Source organism: Marmota flaviventris, chromosome 14 (assembly GCF_047511675.1).
Source record: "Marmota flaviventris isolate mMarFla1 chromosome 14, mMarFla1.hap1, whole genome shotgun sequence".
NCBI classification, from domain to species: Eukaryota; Metazoa; Chordata; class Mammalia; order Rodentia; family Sciuridae; genus Marmota; species Marmota flaviventris.
The window spans coordinates 82,082,742-82,103,417 of record NC_092511.1 but is presented as its reverse complement, the minus strand read 5'-3'; the positions used below and the strand labels follow the sequence as shown (position 1 = coordinate 82,103,417).

The window sequence follows — 20,676 nt, the reverse complement described above, 5'->3', positions numbered from 1 at the left end:
TACAACTGTAGCCAAGAGGGATACTACAAAAAAAGCATACATTTTTTGTCTCCAACTACAGGGTCCCATAGTGATTTTGAGTTTCAAGGACAGGAAAATTAATTTATATGTCTACACTGGAGCCATTTTTTCTGTTCTCCTCTCAAACCCAGGCCTCCTCTCCTCTCACAGTATGACCATAAGGGGAGTGTCAGGAAAGCCTGTGACTGAATATTTCTCCCAAATTCTTAGCTGCTATTGGACTGATCTCCTCTTCTCACATGCCTTTTTGATAATGCCTGAAAGTTCCATCCCCCTTATGGGAAAAGATATTTTGACTCACCTAGGCACCACACTTCTTATGACACCAGAAGAGAGACTTTGTCTGACCCTAGTTGAAACTGAGAATAAACCAGAAGTCTGGATACCCAGTGGGGAGGGGGGAAGATGCAGCAATAGAACCTGCTCCTGTACAGATCCATCGTAAAGATCCTCCATCCTTTTCCCAACACAAAATTATCCCCTGAAACCAGAGACTAAAAAGGGGGTGACAACCTATAATAACATAACTTAAAATGACAGGATTTTAAAATGACAGGGTCTATTAAGACCCTGTAATAGGGGGCTGAGGATATAGCTCAGTTGGTGGAGTGCCTGCCTCACATGCATGAGGCCCTGAGTTCAATCTCCAGCACCCCCCCACACACACATACACACAAAACCCTGTAATAGTCCACATAATACACCCATTAAAAGCCCAGTGGAGAATAAAAACGAGTAAAGGGCCTCAGACTGGTAAATGAGGCAGTGGTTCCCATATATCCAATGGCCCCCAATCTTTATACCTTGTTATCCCAAAATCCTCAAGATTCTAACTGGTTCAGTTTTAGACTAAAAAGAGGCATTTTTCTGCATCCTGCACTAAAATTCTCAATACCTAGTTTCTTTTGAGGATTCTCTCTGACAAGTGCACCCAATTAACCTGATATTTTCTGCTCTGGGGGTTTAAAGACATCCCCCCAATTGGTTGCCCAGGCATTGGCCCAAGTCTTAATTCAATTTAGTCAATCACAAGTTAAGGTCATACAATATGTAGATTACATCTTCCTTTGTGCTCCAACTAAGGAAACCTCACAGCAGGGCACCCAAGCTCTACTTGCTTTCCTGGCAAGAAAATAAAAAGGTTATAAAGTTCCACAATCCAAAACCAAACTTTTCCAAATATCTACAAGACACTTGGGCATATAGGCCAAGGTAACCCAGATGTTAGGAGAAGACAGAATATAACCCATTTCTCCCTACCCAGTACCCCCATCAATGCCCCTGTTCAGTTTTAAGTAGCCAGAGTGGTCATGTCCCTTTCCCCTAATGGGTTCCCAAGCAGAATCACTGGCATCAGCATCTGTGCAGGAATCCTGGCTGTAGCTACTAGCAGGACACCTAGCTGCTACCCATGTGCAGGACTTCTGGCTGCCACTCGTGTGTTGACCCCCATCTACCAATGTGGATGAGGGCCCATAGTCGCCTCTATCTTGGGACACTGTGACCACTGCCATAGTCACCTGCACCTGGGGACACTGCACAAGGTCTGGAGACAGCCACCAGCCACAATACCGCATGCCACATGCTGCATCTCTGAACACGCCTCCCAACACCACCACCTGGCACCACCCAACCTGATACTCCATTTCTGAAAACAGCCACCTCCATCTTAGGAGACTTTTGTTGCCATCTTTATTTGGTGAAACTCCCAGTTTGGGACACCAGCTGGGGCTTAGGAGCAATGTCAAGGTATCTATAGTCCCCAACTCCCCCCTTTCTTTGACAGCCGCTAACCTTGCACAGTGCTTGCGGCTATGCAGCTGGTCCGTAACTCACAAAACCTTGTCCTGAACTGCCCAATACAAAAGACCTCTCCACAACAGGTGTGCAGCACCTAGAGTGCAGCCCACAAGACCTCCAGAGAGAAATGTTCCTGATTGGGAAGTAGAAAGGGAGGGGTGAGTGAGATATAGTTTAGAGACTAAATTAGAGACCAGGAATTGTGAGGTCTACAGTGGATATAAGGAAATAAGATCAGGTGCCCATATCACACAAGCAGGCCCCAAAGGAGATCCTTGGAGTTTAGTCTCACATTGGGGATGAGCAAATGCTATATCCCATCTCCAGGAGCTCTGCTACCAAGATAACCCTCCAACACTAATAACTTTCACCATCCCGAGGGTGTATATACCAGCAAACAATAGACAACCCCACCTAATGGATGAGAAGGGAAGCAAGAAAATACTGATCTCCAATTATTACAATCCTTGTATCTTTCTTCAAGATTTTTTTTCTCTTTTCTTTTTCTCACATACCCAACATTTATGAAACCAAATGCTTTTCATGAATTAGGCTACTGAGGACTGGGATGTCTGAACAGTATATTACAGTTGTGTTGTATATTCTTTTATCTCCTATTTTTACATTTTTTGAATTTTTTTTCTTAATACTTATGTTTTTTTTACTCTCTCTATTGTCTTCCCATTTAGCTCCCAAAATCACTTTCTCTCTCTTCTCCTGCTATTGACCAGCTTCTTTAGATTCCTTTTTCATGCTTCCTAAGGTCTAATAAATCTGTATCTATCTTCACCTCCTTCCCCCTCAACAATGCATCCTATACCTCACCCCTAATTCTTTGTCCACCGTCAGAAACTGTAGACCCTTTTGCAAACCTACTCTTTGTATTGTAGATAATAATTGAATTTACCATTTCTGTATATTGGAACAAAACTGTAAGTGTCTTAATTGCATCTATTTGGTTGAAGGCTGTATATGGTTTGTATTGGCATCTCTTAATATTCTTCTCCCCCCTTAAAGGAGACGTATTGGAACCCTGAAGGGACACCATAAGCCTATAGGGTAAAAACTGTAATGCCTCAGATCTGCAGTGCTAGAAGGGAAAACACATTAACAACATGAAAAAGCAAGGGAATAAAGTGCCCCCAATAAACCAAAATACTACATTATTAGAATCCATGGAAAGCACACAGAAGAAATGACAAATAAGGAGTTCAGGATGTACATAATTAAAATGTTCTGTGAATTAAAGAATGATATAACACAGCAAATACAAGCAGCAAAAGATCATTTTGATAAAGCACTACATAAGCAAATACAGAAAGCAAAACATTACTTCAATAAGGAGACAAAGGTTCTGAAAAAAATTAAAAAACAGAAATCCATAAAATAAAACAATAAACAAAATTTAAAAACTCAATACAAAGCACCACCAACAGATTAGATCACTTGAATGGTAGGACCCCAGACAATGAAGACAAAATATATAATCTTGAAAATAATGTTGACCACACAGTGAAGATGGTAAGAAACCATGAGCAGAACATTAAAGAATTATAAGATAACATAAAAACACCAAATTTAAGAATTATTGGGATAGAAAAAGGAATAGAGTTACAAACCAAAGGAGTGACGAATCTCTTCAGTGAAATAATATCAGAAAAATTTCCAAACATAAATAATGAATTGGAAAATCAAATACAAGAGGATTACAAGACGCCAAATGTACAAAAATCACAACAGAGCCACAAAAAGCATATTATAATGAAAATACCTAGCATTAAGAATAAGGAAAGAATTCTAAAAGCCACAAGAGAAATGAATTATATATATATATATAAAAGAGGAAACCAATTAGGATATCTGCACATTTTTTTAACTCAGATCCTGGAGGCTAGAAGATCCTGGAAAAACATATACCAACCTCTCAAAGAAAACAGACACCAACCAAGAATCTTATATCTAGCAAAATTAAGCCTTAGATTTGAAGAAGAAATAAAAACCTCCCAAGAAAAACCAAAGTTAAACTAATTTACAACTAGTTTAACTTCATTACAGAACATCCTCATGGCAAAATATTCCATGAGGAAGAAATGAAAAACAACAATGAAAATCAGCAAAGGGAAGTACTACATTAAAGGAAAAACCAATCAAAGGAGAAACTAAGCCAAGTTTATTACAAAAAAATTAAACAAACATGAAGAGGAAGACAAATCATTTCTCAATAATAATCCTGAATGTTAATGGCCTAAACTCACCAATCAAAAGACATAGACTTGGGATGGGGTTGTGGCTCAGTGGTAGAATGCTTGCCTAGCACGTGTGAGGCACTGGGTTCGATTCTCAGCAACACATATAAATAAATGAACAAAATAAAGGCCTATCAACAACTAAAAATATATTTAAAAGAAACACCTAGACTGGCAGATTAGAGTGCCCCCCCCCTCTCTCTCTCTCTCTCTCTCTATATATATATATATATATATATATATATATATATATATATACACACACACACACACATGCACAGATGTTTTCTTTGAATGTGTTTGTTATACCTTTAATCAAGGCTTGACTTTGTCCACCAATTTCATTAGAACAATTTTACTCTCTCTCTCTCTCCCTGTTTGTAATATATGGCATACTTTCAGTTGATATACTTTAAAAACATGTATCATGGATAAACTTAGCCTGTAATATTGAGGGGAAAGAATCCACTCCCTTGATGCTGTTTCTGGAAATTCAGGTAATTAGTATCACTTCCCTCCAAAAAATAATATGGCAGACAGGTTAGGTGTGACACTGCCAAGGGCCACCCTGGGTGAAGACAGAAAAGCTCTAAAGGAAGCAGACTGGGTCTTTGCCATTACTTCAAGGTTTCCTGATTGGGTGGAAGTGCTTCTGTTTTCTGAAGATTTTCAGATATACTCAGACATGTTTTTTTGTGTGTGTTTTCTTTGCTCAGCAATCAGTATTAGCCTAAGGATTTATAATAATAATGGACAGATGGTAGGGCAGAAGGACATTTAACACAGCTTTCCATGGCCAGTCTGCACAAATTGAATTTGAGCTAGTTGGATTATATGTGCATGTAGAGTCTAGCCATTTTGAAGGAGTGCAAAACTGATTGCATGGGGTTAGGGCTGAAGTTCAGTGGTAAAGCACTGCCCAAGATTGTACAAGAACCCTGAACGTATCTTAGTCTAGCAAATAAGGCTTACTTTGAAAATCTTACCTCCATCATTCATTACAATAAACCATTATTTAAAAAACAATTGTAGAATTATGAGAAACAGCATTATCACACTGTCCTTTATATCACTATTTCAAAAACATAGAAGAAACACACCAGATTTAATATTAATGACATGAATGAAGACTGTGGGAAATAATGAGCATATTAGATAAGTGAAAGAAGAGCTGAAGAAGCCTGTTTTCAGTGTCTGAGTTTCCTGTTTTGCCCCATTTTTTTTTAAAAAGGCTTGAGTTGGTGTTGAATACCTCATGAACACCCAAGTGTGTGTTTTGAAGATTTGGATGGATGAAAGAAATATTCTGTTCATAAAATTCAAGCCACACTGCTTAGAGAATTGGCTTTTTATACCCATGATTGTGTGACTGATGAGAACCATGGCTAACTGGTCATGGCCAGCAGGGGAAGGAAACAGAGATAATTGATGAGGAGTTGGAATAGATGCATCTGTCAAGCCACTGACCTGTAAATCTGAGAAACTATTTCAAAATGGCCCAGAGGCACACACCAGTTATGGCCCCGCTGAATTCTGTGAAGGGAATTTAAGTTCTTCTATACCTGCCCGAGCTCTTCATGGAATGTCTTCCCAGTCCCACCCAGGCCTGCTGCACTAACCCCCAATCCCCAAAGAATGTCTTGACCCCTCATTTCACTGGTGTTTACATTCAAACTTTGCATAGCTATAGTAGGACCCTGAGCATCTGCTATAGCCAGTTCATGCTCTGGGTCCTCTATTGATGTTTCCCACTCGTGAAACTGCAAGACTCTGTGTCCAGTGTCCTGGTCTTTAGAATGAGGTGAGTCTGGAGGGTCAGGAGCTTGTCATCATGCTTCCAGTTGCTTTGTAAAACCTTAGGAATTTGAATGGAGTAATTCTCTGTGGTCAACTGGTTGAGCAGAGAGGGAAAGAGCCTCAGATGATGCACTTGACATGGCTCAGGAAGTCCAGGGAAGGCTAAAACTGCTCATGGGGAAGAGGGCTCCTAAGACACAGGTCCAGAAAATTGGGGCCTAACCCCATGTGATGGAGATTAGAACCTACTTTTTCTTCTATTAGATGCAGAGTCTCTGGTTTGATTCCTAGATCCTTGATCCATTTTGAGTTAACTTTTGTGCATGGTGAGAGATAGGGATTCAATTTCATTTTGTTGCATATGGATTTCCAGTTTTCCCAGTTCCCTTAATAAGACACCTATAGCACAAGAATTAAAACCAAGAATCAACAAATGGGATAAATTCAAACTAAAAGTTTTTTCTCAGCAAGAGAAATAATATGTGAGGTGAATAGGGATCCTACATCCTGGGAACAATTTTTTACCCCTCACACACCAGGTAGAGCTCTAATCTCTAGGGTATACAAAGAACTCAAAAGCTAAACAGAAAAAAAATAAAAAATAAACCAATCAACAAATGGGCCAAGGACTTGAACAGACACTTCTCAGAAGAGGATATACAATCAATCAACAAATATACGAAAAAATGCTCATCATCCCTAGCAATCAGAGAAATGCAAATTAAAACTACTCTAAGATACCATCTCACTCCAGTAAGAATGGCAGCCAAGATGAAGACAAACAGCAACAAATGCTGGCAAGGATGTGGGGAAAAAGGTACACTCATACACTGCTGCTGGGACTGTAAATTGATGCAGCCAATTTGGAAAGCAGTATGGAGATTCCTTGGAAAGCTGGGAAAGGAACCACCATTTGACCCAGCTATTCCTCTTCTCGGACTATACCCAAAAGACCTAAAAATCATCATACTACAGGGACACAGCCACATCAATGTTTATAGCAGCACAATTCACAATAGCTAGACTGTGAAGCCAACCTAGATGCCCTTCAATGGATGAGTGGATAAGAAAAAATGTGGCATGTATACACAATGGAATATTACTCAGCAATAAAAAATAATAAGATCATGGCATTTGCAGGGAAATGGATGGCATTAGAGCAGATTATGCTAAGTGAAGTTAGCCAATCCCCAAAAAAACAAATGCTGAATGTCTTCTCTGATATAAGGGGGGTGACTCAAAATGGGGAAGAGAGTATGGGAAGAAGATTACCTTTACATAGGAAAGAGGGGTGGTCATAGGAGAAACCAAAAGGAGTATGATGTATTAATTCAAAAATGGCAAGGATAGTGAAAGTGAGAAGCAAATGTTATGTAAATAAAGGAGGTTAAGATCTGAGAGGTGATGACATAGTTGGTTCATTATCATTACAGAAACATCAACATAGATGACTACAATCTGCAGACTAGCTCACTCTAAAATGCACAACTGCACCCAAGGGAACAGAAATGATTCGAATAATTACCTTAAACATAGAGTTAAATAATTTGAGTTTGAAAGAGCTGCTAATTTATTTAGAACTATTTTAAATTTTACCAGTAAAATACTAAACCAAAGGGATTTTTTATCTATTACTTATTTTGATCTTATTTAATATTTATTGTTTGATCTATTACTTATTTCTAGAAAGTAATACATTTATTACTCACATATTCTGAATGAGCTTGCATCAATAACTAGGAGTAATTCAATAAAATTCATCATTGAAAAATGAAATGGCAAATGTGTTTAAATTTGAGAAAGCCAATTTGGGGCAATTGATGATAATTAAGAGTGTTTACTGGGATGGGGTCTACTAGATTCATAAATATATAAAATGGAGCCTTGAAAACACTAAAAGTTAAAGATCAGAGATAGGATGTGAACAGCCAACTACAAAAAAAAAATAAGATTAGGTGAGCAATGCATAAGTGACTGAGACTGTGGGAGTGTGTATATTCACATGTGTGCAAATGTAAAACCACAATTAAGGTTACCAAAAAATTGTAATTTTTTCTTTCCTCTTTTCCTCTACTTCTTACAATCATCAGTATATATTCTCCATCTTTATTCCCCCCATAAAATAAGAATTTAGAATCTTATGAGTTGATATTTAAATTATAGAAAATTACGAAAAAGGCCTTGAATTACAAAGAGTAAATACTGGAAATAGAGTACCAAGCAAATTTCATTCTCTGACAAGTTTTAGGGAGGAGCAGAAGCTTCTCTGCCACCATCTTGAGCAGATTCTGCCTGAGCAAAGAGTTCCCATGGTTAACCATTTCTGAAAGCATCAATCCAAAGCAAACTGTGCCTACTTATGAAGCAGGACTTTTTCACCATTCATATGAAGCTCAGAAAAAATGAGGTTTCTTTAAGCACAATTAGATTTCAAGTCCTGAACTTGATATAGTTCAAGTAACACCTCCAACTGTCTTCTCCCCAAGGAGCACCAAAAATGTTGTTGGCAGGCATTTTTTCCAACTTAATTAATACTTTTGACTGCATAATCTTCAAAATATTTAGTTCTAAATTTAATAAAAGCACTTGCCTTGTTTCCAAAAATTAACACATTTGGTTGACTGCACTCTTCCTGTTGTTGAAACAACAGTAATTAAATCACTGCCAAGTATAAAGTGCTCTGTAGGAGCCTCAGTGATGGACAGCCACTACAGGAGTTGAGCATGGTAAAACACATGTACACGCTCACACACAAACTCACTGAAATGCAAGGCAGCCCATTATTCCTGGAATGCATGGAGCAGGCTGCTCTCGAGGGAGTGGTGCAGGCGCTGGGTACCCCCGTTGACCGACTTTTCCAAGTGCCATCAGCGGCAGGTCCTTTCTGCTTCCTTGGACCAGCCTCAGGGTACTCACAGGTGAGGACTTTAAGTCGGCTGGGCTCAGGGCTGGGTGGTACCCAGGTGCTGCGCCCCGACCCTAGCCAGCTGTGTCCGCTTCCCACCCCTCTTCTAGCAGCCCTCGCCATTGGGCGATAGCTCTGCTGCCGCCACGTCTCACACCCCGCACTACCCGCCTCATGCGGGTGCACACTTACTCTGCCATGGAGTGCCCCGACGCGCAGCGGTTGGCGGGGCCCATCTGTCCTCTCGGCCCCAGGCAGTCTACAGACCAGCACCACCGCTCTACCACATGCCAGCGGCAGCAGCGCCGCCCGACTTCGCGCCGCCAGACTTCCCGCCGCCCTACCCTATGGCGCCTGGCAGCCGCCATTGCCCAGGGCCAGGCGCCCGCCGCCGCCCTTCCCCACCAGGCCGAAGACCCATACAGAGAGGCCTGACGTTCCTGGCGCAGCCACAACCTCCACAGGCTTGCTGGCGCCGCCCGCCGGCGCTCTGAGTCCCGACCAGCTCCGTGACTACACCTCTGCAGTGCTGCCGCTACTGCACAGCCTGGCCAATGGTACACAATGTCTAGCTGAGGCACCCCTTGGTCTTCCCGGGCTGGCGGCACCATGTGGCCTGGAAGATCTGCAGGCCATGGATGAGCCTGGAATGACTCCTGGACCAGTCTGTGATAAAGAAAGGCCCCATCCCCTCCAAAGCCAGCAGCCTTTCGGTCCTCTCATTGGCCAAAGGCAGCCAGGTTGGAAGCATCACCAACCCCAGGGAGGTCTTCTGCTCCCTGCCTGGACGGCTTTCATTGCTCAGCTCAACATCCAAGTATAAGGTGACCATGAGGGAAGTACAGCGGGGACTCTAACTGCCGAGTGCCTCAACACCTCCCTCCTGGGGGGCGGCCTCCACAGAGCCAAGTCCAAGAATGGGGGTCGGTGTCTATGGGAAAAGCTAGAGAAGATTGGGCTCAACCTGCCAGCTGGCCACCCGGAAGGCTGCCAATGTGACACTGCTGACCTCACTGGTGGAGGGAGAGGCTGTGCACCTGGCTCAAAACTTTGGCTACATCTGTGAGACTGAGTTCCCAGCCAAAGCAGCTGCTGAGTACCTGTGCCTACAGCACACTGACCCTGGGGAACTACATAGCCACAGAGTATGTTGCTGGCTGACAAGCAGATGTGCAAGGAGTTTGCCAACTTGATGGCTCAGGATCTCTCCCCATTGGGCAACAGCCACTCAGCACTCATCCAGGAGCCTGGAGTGCAGAGTTGCCTGACACACTTTAGCCTCATCACCCATGGCTTTGGAGGGCCTGCCATCTGTGCTGCCATCACCACCTTCCAGAACTACCTGCTAGAGTCACTCAAGCGACTGGACAAGATGTTTCTAACCAGTGCAGGCAGTGGGCATGGTGAAACCAAGATTTCAGAGAAGGATGCCAAACATCAGAAATAGCCGAATCTCTCATTCATCCTAAGGGGCTCCCAAGCCTTGAGCTGAGACTTAACTCCTAATATGACCCTGAAAGGACTAAAAGGTGGGATTAGAGTCAGGTCAGATAAAGAACATTCATCCATAAATCCTAGTTAGGGCTGTGAATAGGAACAAGGGAGGTGGTCTGTTGGTAAGAGTCCAGGTATCTGTCTCACATGTGCAATTGTCTGCCCTTTGCTAAAAAGGGCTTGGTCAGGAAATTGGTATGAAAAAGTCTGACTTGAGGAGCAGAGCCTTACCCGTTAAGGAGTCTGGGCAGTGGGCTCCTAGGGGCAAAGGTTTTCTGCTTTTTACTAATGGCTGGAGGACACTGTTAACAAATCAAAGGTGCCACTGAAGAGCTGGTGAGCCTCATCCCAGAATCTCCTATCCCAGAAAAGAGGTGCTGGAAGGAGGTCCCAGTGGGCTTTTTGAGCCCTTTCCATTCTTGGAGCAAAGGGCAGGAGAGGCCCTTGTGGAACACAGCACAACTTGCAGAACTTGAATCCAGGCTGTGCATCACAGCCCCATTGCTATTTGTCCTATTTATTTATGTTTGATGTAATTAAATTTGAAAGTTAAAAAAATGCAAGGCAGACCAAGGTGAATGCCCAGAGTTAGTTTCAGAGGCTGTGGATGGTCAGTGAAGTCAGAGAAAATATTCCCACTTCTGTTTAACTCCATTACCATAATCTGCTTCAGTTGATTTGATTCCCTTGTTTCCAAGCATCTCAAGACTCACCACTTTTATGCCCAGCCTAGATTCCAGCAGTCTTCAGTTTCTCTAAATCTGCAACTTCCTAAATTTTTTATCTTTTAAATTGTGTCCTTTTTGTTAGATTTCAAGGGAAGACTATTCCAAACTTTCAGTGCCTCGATTCCTAAAATTCAGTATTCTTTATGGAAAATCCCACATACGTGTAGGAAACAAATCTAAGATCTGTGATCTAAGATCTTAGGAAAACCTATCAACCCTTCCTGTCCTCAGCAAGTCACTACCTCTCATTCTCTTCAGCAATAGTCCAGAACTTTTAAGATTCTCTGTCAACCCACCATTCATTGATCACTATCATCAGATGCTGCTGAAAAACAGTAAAAATCAAGGTCAGAGTGTGAACTCCTTCAAGGTTTGGTTCTCCTACTGATACAAGGATTTTTCTTATACCATCCTATCTGAGTCTTCAGTGCTCAAAAGCACAACTTGTCTCCTCAAAGACTGTCCCCTTCAGCAATTTTTAATCCCTTTAATCTTAAATTTGTTATTCTCCACTGGCTCTTTTCCATTCAGCCTATGTGTGTAAATCTCTCCTTCTTTGCAAGTAACCCTTCTGGAATTCTTTTTGCCCCTCCATCTCATGATATCACTTAATTGGTGTGTGTCACTATTTTTTATTATAACGGTTCATTATAGATTATTGGAAAAATGAAGAAATGTACAATTAAATAAAGTTGTTCTAATTCCATGATATACAAGGGATCATTTTGTTTAACTTTTAAAAATATCACTATATTCTTTATAGTATTCTACTTTAATCAATTCTACTGTGTTCTATTCAGTTATATCTATAAGCTGCTTTATTTCGTAACAAAATCTGAACTCAAAATAATTTGAATTCTAAAGTTTGCATTTTACAATATCAAGAACATTACCACTGTCATCAAGTATTTCACAAAAAATATATTCAATGACTCCACATTAGTCCTTTGATCTCTGTAGCTTACATTATTTTTCATAAACTGTGGTAATAGAATATTTAATAATTTAAAAAGATATATATATATATACACACACATATTTGAATTAGTTTGATCATTGGAAATTTGGACATCATATTATCTATGTCTGTATCTGTTTTGTTATCTTTTTATGAAGTATATGTTGACATTCTTGCCCATTTTTCATTTGTTTATAAGTCTACCTGTGTATACTAAGAGTATTCACACTTTTTCATATGTGTACCAGTAACTTTGTCTTTGCTATGTGTCCCTTAATTTGGTTATAATATTTTATACAATTTTTTTTCAATTTAGACTGGCAATTATTTAGACTTTTTCTGTTGCTTTATGCACTGTGAATCATCCTTCAGAAAATTTACATGGTTTCCTTTTTTCATATGGGCTTCAATTTTTTACATGTAACTATTTCATACCCATGTAATTTATTCTGTCCTGTAAAATAACATGAAAACCAGTTGAACCTTACATGTATTATAGTTAACAACAGTTCCAGCCACTTTTACTGTTTCTATCATCTCCCCTGATTTTCTGTTATCACATATTCTGTAGTCCATCCATTGACCCATTCTTGACCTTCTGCTGCTTTGCTGCTTTCTTAAGGAGGTTGACCTATAAAGACTGTTTTCCACGCTGCCTTATTAAACTATTTCCAGCACTTCCAGGAGGAGGCACTGGTGTGAGGGCGAAAAACAGCCACCCTCTTGCTGCCTCAGGTGATGTCTTAGGCAGAGGTTACATTTTTCTCTAGCTCCTGTACCTGCTTAGACATTCTACCTTCCACCTGATTCCTCTACCCTTGGACTCTGGCATTCCCATCCCAGCTTAGGGGCATAGTAGCTGCCTTCTGTTCAACATCAGGAACTTCTCAGGCTCTTCTAACCAGAGTCATCTTCCCTGTGCTTTAAATACTTAACTTAATTTCAATTTTTCTGTTTGAAACATTATCTTTCCTATTCAGTGACATATGTTCTTTTCTATATCAGGCTATAATTTTAAATGATTGTAGTTTTTATAAAGTAATTTTATTCATATTTTATAAAATTATTATTATATAATTTTGTTTTGGAAGAAAAAACCTTTTCTAAGTGAACTTAAATGTATTTTTCAATCTTTACATATTTTATCTCATTTTTACACATTTTTTATTATAAAGGTTCATTATAGATTAATATACTTATTAATATACTTATGGATACACTTACATGAATAACAAAAATCTATACACATCTAAAATATTTTTACTGGAACATTATTTATACTAATAAAAAGTGGACAAAAATCAGCATGAAATAAATTATAGTATCTCTATATAAAGGAAATCTCTAGGCTATTAAAACTATGTAGTAATTCACTACTATGAGAGCATAAATTGCTATGATTATTCCAAAAACCTTTCTGGAAATCTATATACTAAAATTAAAAATATGGATACTCCACTACCCATGAATTCCATATCTAGGTGTAGACCCAACAGAAATATGTAAGTATGTTCTCAAAAAGACAAGTCCAAGAATGTTCCCAGAAACCATTTCATAATATTTTTAGTCTGAATACAACTCTAATATCTACTAAAAGAGACATGTACATTCTGTATATATTCACAAAATAATGTGATATCAATTTGAATGGGAAAACCAAACTAATAAATGACATGCACACATGTAATGTTGAAAATGAGAGCAGACACAAAAATAACATCCTGCAGGACTCCCATTTGTGTAAAGTTTAAAAATGGGGAATACTAATTGAGGCATAAAAAACCAGTGGTGGTTTGGGGATTAAGATTAGAAGGTAGGGGTTGATTTCTACACTCTTTCATACTTATATTTTTTAGAAGTTTAAAAATTTTTACAGTAGATCCATGTGTATTGATATAGAAAGATATCCAAGTTATGCTGCTAAGTTGAGTAAAACGGTTGCTGAAGGGTATGTAAAGAAAGAGTCCATATGTGTAAAAAAAGGCATATATGTGTTTGTATAAATATATACACCTGTGAATACACACATATACAAGAAAAGAGATTGTGAAATTATATGTAAAGAAAATATAACCTCACTTACATTGATTTATATGAAGAAGCACACATACCTCAGGGTAGTAAAAGTTGAGTTTTCTCTCGTCTTGTCGGGTGGGTTTCTAGGAAGTGGCAGGCCTCTGCATCCAAGCTGATCTTAATAGGAGACTCTGCCCACCAGAGTTCCAGAGACTGCAGAAGCTCACCACCGATTTTCTTTCACAGAGTTCCCGGCTTGGCTTCTGAATTCCAAAGAGGAAAACTACCTAGAAACATCCCCCACCACCTCTCTCTCCAGTTGAGAGCGCCCAGCTAGCGGTGTATATACCTCTTGGGTCAACGCTATTGGTTCACATTTATGCTAATAAGGGTTTGGAAAAAGTAGCAACCCTATTGGTTCAAATTTATGAATTGCTCCTGCCACCACGCCCCCTGAGGGGAAAATGGAAGTGAGGGCAGAGCTCTTGCGCTTTACCAATAGCGTTGCGGGGGGGGGGGGGGAGCGGGCAGGGACCGCTGCACCAGAGCTCAGGAGCCAATGCGGCATTGTTGCCTCCGGAGTGCTGGAGACAATTTGTTCCTCACTGCCTCCAGAACGTAGTAGCCGCCACTGCTACCACCACCACAGCACAGGCGCTGGAGCGCAGGAGCCATAGTAGCCTCCAGAGCACAAGAGATGCAGGATCCTAGGAACCTCTGCTACCCTGCGAGCATGAGCCAAAGCCGCAGCTGCTGCGATTTCAGGGTGCCAGAGAGCTGCTGCCACCACCGCCGCCATGCTCAGGAGCCAATGCCGCCACAGCCACCACGTATGTCTACAATGCAGGACCCACCACTACCGCCTCCAGACCACAGGAGCCAGTGCAATATATATATATATGATTGATTGATTGATAAAAAAGAACATATACATTCTAAAATTAGTAACTCTGAATATATATTTAATTTTCAAAAACTCAAAACATGTAAATGTATAGAAAAAATATAAACTGTATATACGTATATGTGTACATATATATGAAAAAAATATGCATAATCTATCCCTTGCACTCATACTAGTATCAACAACATTAATTATGCATGAAGAGTATTAGTTGTTATTTTCATCAACATTTGCTAAAAAAATTTTAATACAATAACAAACATCCTAATATTACATCCTCAATTTCTCAAGCATACACATGATTTTCTGCATGTTATAGTTACACTTTAATACTCTGTTTTTACTAAGAACATAATTCATAGTCAGTATTCACCAGTCTCTTTTTATTCTAATATATCTTTCATATGATCTCTGTTCTAAAAATCCACAGCCCCAAATTAGTGTAAACTTTCTTTCTTTGTCTCCTAATTCTCTATCTCTTTTTATTCCTATAAGCTTTGTTATTGAACAGAGGTGTCCAGTTCACCTGGAGTTGCTTGACTCAATACGGCTGAAATACCTGTGGCAATCTTACTTCACAGGTGGTTCTGTATGTAACATATGATTTCAAATCACAAGCCCCTCGACTTCTGGACATGCCACTTACTGAGCTGCCAAGACTAAGCATTAGGTCAATGCAGGGACCACTAGATCCACCAATTCTCAAATACAATCTATATGACTGTAGTTAGCACACTTATATTTAGTGGTCCATTAATATTGCATCCAAAGTTTTCACTATGTATGGATTATATAGCTGCTCATTGGCTAAAAATATTATTTCCAAACCTACCATTCAGCATGAATTCATTATATGCTAGCTTCTATTGAAAAAAGAAAAAAGGAGGGTGGCTGGAGTTGTAGTTCAGTGATAGAGTATGTAGCATGTGTGCGGCACTAGGTTCAATCCTCAGCACCACATAAAAATAAATAAAGGCATTATATCCATATATAACTAAAAACTATTTTGAAAAGAGAACTTTATATTATCAGGTTATTAGATTAAATGGCAATGTAGTTTTTACTAGAAAAGAAGGATAAATCCTAGATTAATTATTACAATTTACAAATTTGTAGATTAAGGAAATGAGTAAAATATATAAAAGTATTAAGGTAATTTTTAGCTTTCCTTTGTTTTTATTTATTTAACTGGCTGTCCATTTCCCTTTAAAATTCTTAAAAAGATAAAACTTTAGTGTAACAGGGTTTTCAGTGAGCAGCTTAATGATATGAATATATATTTGTTTGATAATAAAGAAATTCATAACCCTGTCAATACTTAACATTTCCCAGGAACTATAAAACACTGTTTTCCTAATTTTTCCAAATATATAAGTGAGAAAAATGTTGACAATTTTGTACACAAGTAATTATGTTCTATAAATAGATATAGAACAATTTAGCTGCCATAAAACATCTCATCTGAGCTGAACATGAAAGAAAAACAACATAGGGTTTTCAGTGAGTAATTATAGTTTAAATAACATGTGATTTGTTCATCTGAGACACATAAAGACTTTAATGTTAGGATGTAATCAAAAACAGAATGAAGATATGGAATACTGTAACTCTATTTTTTGACACATGATGAGAATTTTGGTTTCATATTTTATCTGAATCAAATTCCATAATAAATTATTTGAGAAAGGGGCCATGTACATCAGAATCACCTACAGAACATCTCCTGTTATAAGATCTGGATTTTCCTACACTTCTGTCAACTTCATTTCAGAAAACTTCCTGCCACACTTAAAACATGCTGACTTGATTTCCCAAGATATACCAGTGTCTTTCCAGTAACATTTCCATAAATAAACTTGTCTCTTTCCAACTACAGTGTATTTATAACTGCATTTCTTTTCCCTTTTCAGAATGAGAAATAGCCTCTTTTCCCACAGTCTTCTTCACCCACCTTGGTCTCTCATCTATGATGGATCAGGTCAAGATAACTTTCAAATAGAGAATGCTTTTCTGCTCCCTCTCTTAGTTCAGTCTCCAAACTGGACCAATCCCTTGCAGTTCTCCTGCAAGGCATATACCCAAAGCTGCATGTATGAAGCTGCTTTTGCATTTTTATCAAGAACTTCTGTCCCTCCTACCTATCAGTTCTCAGAGGGCAGAGTATGTTAACCTCTTTCCGCTTCACTGTAGCATAAGAACCTTGGAAGATTCCTGGTGTATTAGAAACTTGTAACAAATGTACACTGAATATATCTGTGAAACCAAACCTGGTCTTTCTTCAAAGAGTTTCTATGTCAACTCCTACCATGCATTTTGCATTTTATAAGAGTACATATACTTTACAAATACATTTTATATCTTTAAAATGAGAAAGCTGTACTCAGCAAAACATGTGGAAAGCAAATCAAGAGAGATGTGAGACTCTGAACTCTGCACACTTCTTTTACAGATTTCTTGAAATCAGGAAATTCATTTCTTCTAAAATTAAAAATGTAAAAAAAAATCTAACAAAATATGTTTAACTTAACAGTTTCTTAGGTATATTGCAACATCTTGTAATTTTATTCACTTTGATACATGTGTGACTCCCAGTGATTTGAAAGACCGCATTAAGCCAGAATATTTATCTACCCTTAATTAAAAAAATTTTCCTCTATATCATTTAGCATTGTTCACACTCATCTTTGTGAGTTATGTTTTACTTTGTCATATGTGCATTTCTATTACATGCAGTCCTTTCTGGAACAAGCTAGGACATGAATAAATACATATTCAACACTTTGGAAGCAGCATGCAGAAGATGTTTTGACAATTGCATGTCTATACCGAACATTTTTAAACATGTAGGTAAAAGCACTGGTTTATTTACTATGTATATAAATAGAATTGTGCATCATAATTCATCAAAACCTTGTCAGGGCAGTTGAGAATTTTTATTTTCAATGTAGCTACAAAAGCCTATGCTGTATGCTTGCTATATGGTTGTATATTATTAAAATGATGTAAAAATTAAACTCTCTTACATTTTTACACATAAGATTCAATAAGGATACAGTGAAGTTAACATCAATATTTTCATTCAGTACATTTAACTAGTATTATAATTCACCTCTCTAATGTTTTAAATTGAAACTTAACCAAAATTTACTTTCTTATTGATTTTTTAAAAAAAATCAATGATAGCAGAATGCATTACAATTCTTATTACACATACACAGCACAGTTTTTCATATCTCTGGTTGTATATAATGTATGTTGACACAAATTTGTGTCTTCATACATGTACTTTGGATAATGATGTCCCTCACATTCCACCATCCTTGCTAACTCCCTTCCCTCTCTCTTTCCCTCCCACTCCTCTGCCCTATCTAGAGTTCCTCTATTCCTCCCATGCCCTCCCTACCCCATTATGAATCAGCCTCCTTATATCAGAGAAAACATTTGGCATTTGTATTTTTGGGATTGGCTAACTTCAATTAGCGATATCTTCTCTCATGCCATCCATTTACTTGCAAATGCCATGATTTTATTCTCTTTTATTGCTGAGTAAAATTCCATTGTGTATATATGCCACATTTTTAATCCATTCATCCACTGAAGGGCACCTAGCTTGGTTCCACAGTTTAGCTATTGTGAAGTGTGCTGCTATAAACAATGATGTGGCTGTGTCCCTGCAGTATGCTGATTTTGTGTCCTTTGAGTACAGATAGAAGAGAGGGATAGCTGGGTCAAATGGTGGTTCCATTCTCAGATTTTCAAGGAATCTCCATACTACTTTCCATATTGGTTGCACCAATTTGCAGTCCCATCAGCAATGTATGAGTGTACCTTTTCCCTGCATCCTCACCAACACTTGTTGTTTGTATTCATAATAGCTGCCATTCTGATTGGAGTGAGTTGATATCTTACAATAGTTTTGATTTGCCTTTCTCTGATTGCTAGAGAGATTGAACAATTTTTCATACATTTGTTGATTTATTGTATATCTTCTTCTGAGAAGTGTCTGTTCAGGTCCTTGGTCCATTTATTGATTGAGTTATTTGATTTTTGGTGCTTAGCTTTTTGAATTCTCTGTATCCTCTAGAGATTAGTGCTCTAACTGATGTGTGAGGGGTAGAAGTTTGCTCCCAGGATGTAGGCTTACTGTTCACCTTACAGATTGTCTCTTTTGCTGAGAAGAAACTTTTTAGTTTGAATTCATCCCATTTATTAATTCTTGGTTTTAATTCTTATTCTATAGGAGTCTTATTAAGGAAGTTGGGGCCTAATCCCACATGATGAAGATCAGGGCCTACTTTTTCTTCTATTAGACATAGAGTCTCTGGTTTAATTCCTAGGTCCTTGGTCCACTTTAAATTGAGTGTTGTGCATGCCGAGAGAAAGGGTTTTATTTTCATTTTGTTGCATATGGATTTCCAGGTTTCCCAGCATCATTTGCGGAAGAGGCTATCTTTTTGCCAATGAATGTTTTTGGCACCTTTGTCTAGTATAAGATAATTGTAATTTAGTGGGTTAGTCTCTGTTTCCTCTATTCTGTACCATTGGTCTACCAGTCTGATTTGGTGCCAATACCATGCTATTTTTTTGTTACTATTGCTCTGTAGTATAGTTTAAGGTCTGGTACAGTGATGCCACTTGTCACTCTTCCTGTTAAAGATTGCTTTAGCTATTCTGGATCTCTTATTTTTCCACATGAATTTCTTGATTGCTTTTTCTATTTCTATGAGGAATAGCATTGGGATTTTCATCAGAATTGCATTAAATTTGTATAGTGCTTTCGGTAGTATGGCCATTTTGATAATATTAATTCTGCCTATCCAAGTGCAAGGTAGATTATTCCATCATTTGAGTTCTTCTTTGATTTCTTTCTCTAGGGTTCTTTAGTTTTCATTGTATAGATTTTTCACCTCTTTTGTTGATTCCCAAGTACTTTTTGAGGTTATTGTAAATGGGGTAGTTTTTCTCATTTCTTTCTCAGAGGATTTGTCACTGACATACAGAAATGCCTTGGATTTATGGGTGTTGATTTTGTATCCTGCTCCTGTGCTGAATTTATTTACTAGTTGTAGAAGTTTTCTGGTGGAGCTTTTTGGGTCTTCTAGGTATAGAATCATATCATCAGCAAATAGTGCTAATTTAAGTTCTTCATTTCCTATACATATGCCTTTAATTTTTTTCATCTGTCTAATTGCTCTGGTCAGTGTTTCAAAAACTATACTGAATAGAAGTAGTGAAAGAGGGCATCTTGTCTTGTTCTAGTTCTAAAACTTACTTTTGTTTGAAGGTGTCACATTTCAATCTGCCAGGATGTAAAGTGTGACAAATGTTCCTCTATATTCATTTTGTCTTCTATTTACAGAGGTTGATTATTCCAATAAAGGAATAGAGTTTGGATAAAATATAACATGTACATTTTATGGATGTTTTCATATTAAGATGCTAATAACTTGCTTCTCCTTTTTGTCTCATTAACACCTGTGAGACTGCAAATAGTACAGTATGGAAAAGTCTACAAATAAAGAGAAACAATTATATATTGTTATACTCCATCTTCATTATGTTTAGAATGTTCAAATTTTAATTCTTCCAAGTCATTATTCTGTCTTATGTTGGCCAATTTCTTGGTAATTTAATCCTTTAGTGAATACATAAAGTATGAGGAGGAAATTTTATTCCTTGATTGAGTAGCAGAAAAATCTGTGGAGGTTATTGAGATGCACTGGAAAATCTCACATACAGGTAGAGAAGAAGGGCAAAAAAGGAGAGATTTCCAGTTAGATGATTCAGTGTAGCTGAAAACATACCAG

The 20,676-nt window shown here is 38.4% G+C and overlaps 1 long non-coding RNA gene and 1 pseudogene across 1 annotated transcript in view; one reads left to right on the top strand and one right to left on the bottom strand.

Annotated features, from left to right (window-relative positions):
• The window catches only part of LOC139701739 (uncharacterized), a 59,447-nt gene extending 45,187 nt beyond the window's left edge, over positions 1–14,260 (bottom strand). The window contains exon 1 of the long non-coding RNA XR_011704247.1: positions 14,061–14,260. This is a non-coding gene — a long non-coding RNA (uncharacterized lncRNA). The remainder of the gene's footprint in view (positions 1–14,060) is intronic.
• Positions 8,944–10,216, top strand: LOC114083003 (transcription factor AP-2-epsilon pseudogene; annotated as a pseudogene).
• Positions 14,261–20,676: the final 6,416 nt, after the last annotated feature.